The 3,982-nt window shown below is 57.2% G+C and overlaps 1 long non-coding RNA gene across 1 annotated transcript; it reads right to left on the bottom strand.

The window, feature by feature from the left end:
* Window positions 1-1,009: 1,009 nt before the first annotated feature.
* Window positions 1,010-3,450, bottom strand: LOC122456726. Its single transcript, XR_006275745.1, has 3 exons — window positions 3,403-3,450; window positions 2,128-2,288; window positions 1,010-1,121 (listed from the first exon to the last, which is right to left on the bottom strand). It is a non-coding gene; the product is annotated as an uncharacterized LOC122456726 (long non-coding RNA).
* Between the last annotated feature and the right edge of the window lie 532 nt (window positions 3,451-3,982).

Below are 3,982 nucleotides of genomic sequence, written 5' to 3'. Positions count from 1 at the left end.
CGTCTGTGCCGATCTCGTGCTGAAGCCACTTCTCACTGTAGCTCTTCCTGCGGTGGCTCCCACAGCACCTCCTGCAGCCAGAGGTGGGGACTTGTGCTGTTGGGAGCTCCCCACATTGGGACTTTTGTCCCGTTTGCCAGGCAGTCTCCAACTAGTCATGGAGGAGCTGAGAGCCCACTCTCCATAGGGCCGATACATTGGAGTTGGCGTCACCACATCAGGGAGGGCCAGGAGGGGTCTGAACACGCAGTGACAGTCAGTAACAAGAAGGTTTAATTTAGCAAAATGTACAGAATTTACAGTCCCTGGAATGAGCACACCCTGTTCAGGCCTGGATACCTGCTATCCACAGGGCTCAGAGTGGGGTGCGAAGAGATCCAGAGGGAGCTGGGGTACCCAGTACAGCAGGGCAGACCAGTGGGGGCAGCTCCAGGCAGGGAGGAGCCTGCATGGCGGGGCACATGGCAAGGCCTAGAAGAGTTGGTGCTCCCTCCCTGCGCAAGCAGGCTGGCGACTGCACTTCCGAGCAGCTAGTGCCAGGCTAGGAGAACAGGTGGAGGTGCCCTGCCCACCCTGAGACCCGCCCTGGCACCATAGACACCGTTCAAAGGCAGCCCCGGCTCACCCCTAGCTGCCCTTTCACACGATGACGGGTGGCAGGAGGACATCTTGCGGATATCTTCTTCAGCACCAGGGTCTGAACCAGGGACCTGCAGAGCTGACAGCACTAGCCGCTACAGCTTGAGCAAGAGGCTCACCCAGCGCTGCAAAGTCTATTAACCCTTTAGGTAAGAGGGTCTTTCAAACCTCCCCCTCCCCACACCCCAAACCAAAACCTCTCGGTTTAAATAGGTGACATTTGCAGAGTTGCCAAAGTGACTGTTCCCCTCCGCCCCACCCTGTGTCCAGGGAGATCAGTGAAGATCTTGTTCTATCCACACAGTCGTCTTCTGCTCGTCAGCGACGGCTGCTCGCACGGCCCTGACAAGCGCATCCAGGTCACTCCAGGTGTCAGGGGCGATGGTGCCGTACAGGCAGGGCTCTTTCTCAGCTGGACCTCCTCTCTCCGCACACCGTCCAGAAGCTGCTCATCTGTCACTCCAAGGTGCTGCAGTGCCTTCCTGAAACAGAGCCACCGGGAGACTCCATGAGGGGATGCCCCGAGCTGTGTGACGAGCACAGAGCTGGCTAGTGACTGAAGAGGCAGTGTTTGAAAAACTCCCATTGACTTTAGAGCCAGGATTTCACTGTTTGTCCAGCGGCTAGAGAAGGGGATGGAATCAGGACTCCTGGGTTCAAGGCCTGCCTCCTGCTGGGAAGCATGACTTAGTGACTGCACAATACACATAACAGTAGTGGGCAGCTGGGAGCCCGGACTCCTGCTGGGGAGCAGAAAGGGTGAATCTGTATCCAGAGCAGAACAATGACTCCGTAATGCTCCCGGGCTGCAGACTTTTTGGCTCTTGCCAGGGTGTTTTCCCCAGCCCTGGCCAGCACTTGTCCCTACTACATGGTGAGCCCGCTTGGTGTCAGCCCCTCTTGTTCTCTCCCTGGTTCTCTCTAGGACGTGCACAGCCTGCTGGACGTGGGGCTGGAGTGCGTGCAAGCCCTGCACGCCGCGGGGATCTATCCTATCCTCCTCCTCGTCTCCATCAGTGAGAAAAACGCCAAGAAGCTCGAGTACGTATTAGCACTCTGGGTGGAGACGGGCCCGTGCGGCCCCCAAGGGCAAATGGCTCCTGCTTCCTGGAGGCTGCTGGAGCTCTGGGGAATGAGGATCTAGGCCTGCCCTCCCCCTCAGGTGAAAGAGGTGGGCCAGGCCAGGGGCTAGCCTCCCCAAGCCCGTGGTTTTTACCCACCGCCCATGAGGGCTGCACTCCCACGTGGGAAGAGGGTGTGGGACAGGTGTTACCAGATGGGCTGACATGGGATCCCAGCTTGTGCCCTTTGCTCTCAGATTCATGTCTCCTGGAGGGTCTTGGCTGGTGGCCAAAAAGCCCTAATTTGGCCTCTGGGCTGGGCACAGGAACAGCTGGCACCAGGTGGATTTCACAGTACAAAGAGCTCCCCAGGAGCTGTGCCAGGGCCCCAGCCTCTCACCCCGTGCACCCTGCTGCCCAGCTCTACCTGCTGCTGACTGGCCTCCTTCCTCAGCTCACAGATCTGGTCCGTCAGCTCAGAGTTTCCTGCGGAGGGAATCCTTCTCCAGCAGGCTCTGGGAGATCTCCTGCTGGGCTGTGTCCCTCGCGCCGTATGCCTGGGGGGAACTTGTGCTGGACCTCCCATTGCTAAGGGAATAGGCAACACCATGGCATGTGGGATTCGGGGACAACAGGCATCAGGTGGGTATGACGCACCTTGGTGGGAAAACTACAGCTAGATCCCGCAGCTCAGCCAGGAGGTGCATTTAACAGTGCCTGGGGGAGCTCTCTCAGTCCCAGTCTCCATCCTCACCTGCTGATCAGCTACACGCCATAAAGGGAGAAGGGGTGGGGAAGAATATAACCCTTTGAGCACCGAGCCCAGGTGTCTGCCTCTGGCTGTTAGCTTGGACGATGCAGCACTCCAGGGTTAAGGACAGGAGTGTAGGCTTTGCTGCCCCAGTTAGAGATGGTAGGTTCTCTCCCCAGTGATTACAGCAGGCAGATGATGCTGGGGCAGCAACAAGGCCTGAGCTGGCTGGGACTTTAAAACAGGTTCCACGATAGCCCCCACATGACACCACAGTTCATCCAGTCCCAGCCCCGTGGGCACTGGGGCAGCAGCCATGTATGGGACTCCCAGGGCTACATTCAGGGTCACTTCCCCCATTCCGCTACAGTGCGCGTCACACATTTTTGGGCCTGTCGCCATCCCCCGCTTATCCAGCAAGCTCTGTACTTGGCCCAGGTGACACTGCTCCCCTTCTGGAATTACTGAGGCACGGCCGGAAGCATCTCATCCCGCACAGCTTCGGGGATGGGACTCTCCCTGTGATTTTTTTTTTTTTTAAAACTACTTGAAAAAAAATTCTATTTTGGTGGGAGGGGGAAGCTCCCTTGCCGTAGGATTCTAGGGCTTCAGCTGTTTGTGGCCCCTTCCCCTCCCAGCTGCTGTGTTCAATGCCTGAGAGCACCACCACCCAACCTGCCGGCTGGTGCTTGCCCGTGCACACACAGCTCAGCTCTGCTGGTGCTGGAGGTAAACGGCCCGAGTCAGAGCCTGCCCGTGAGCTCCCATGGTGTCACGCTGCCATGGCATGAGACAGGAAGTGCATCCAACCATCGCCACCACAGCGAAACTGACTCTGCACAAAGCCCTGCCCAACGCACAGGAAGCGAGTGCGTGAGAGAGGCGTCTCTGCTCTGCCTCAGAGAGGAATCTCACCGAAAACAAGGGCTGCCACTTGCTGCACAGTTGTACCTTGCTCAATGGGCGCCAGCCTGGCAATGGCAGCTCAGCACTCCTCGCTCTAGGCGGAGAATTTGTAGACAGAAACTTGATTTTCAAGTCACCGACTCCCTTCTGGAATAATCATTTCCCTCACTCCTATGCCAGAGAGAATGGGTTTAACCAAAGCAGCCCACTGTGAAGAACAAGAAGAGGGGGTGAGAACAGCCCATTCCAGCCAGACTTGCCCCGACACTAGGAATGCCGGGCAGGTGGGGAAATCCCAGTTGCTCCTCCCCCGTGCATAGAAGGGCAGGTCAAGTTACTTACTGGAAATCCAGGGTTGTGACAGACAAAAGAGATGGCACCGTGCCAGGGTGGAATCCATGCCAGCAACCCAAGAATAACACAGGCACCTAGAGTTGTTCATTGAAACCTGCCAGAAGGGATCCAGAGCAATTGGTTTCTTAGAGGTATCTTCCCATCAAAGCAGACCAGAATAGTCCTGCCTGTCCTGGCGCCTTGGCAGAGTCATTTAGGCTGTTACCTGGTGAGCATGGGCTCCCAGGCAGGGTCCAGTGGGATTGCTTTTGAGGAACAAGGTCTGTTTGCT

This window comes from Dermochelys coriacea, chromosome 14, assembly GCF_009764565.3.
Source record: "Dermochelys coriacea isolate rDerCor1 chromosome 14, rDerCor1.pri.v4, whole genome shotgun sequence".
Classification (NCBI taxonomy): domain Eukaryota; kingdom Metazoa; phylum Chordata; order Testudines; family Dermochelyidae; genus Dermochelys; species Dermochelys coriacea.
Note: the sequence above shows the minus strand (reverse complement) of the source record. Positions and strands in the feature narration are given on the sequence as shown.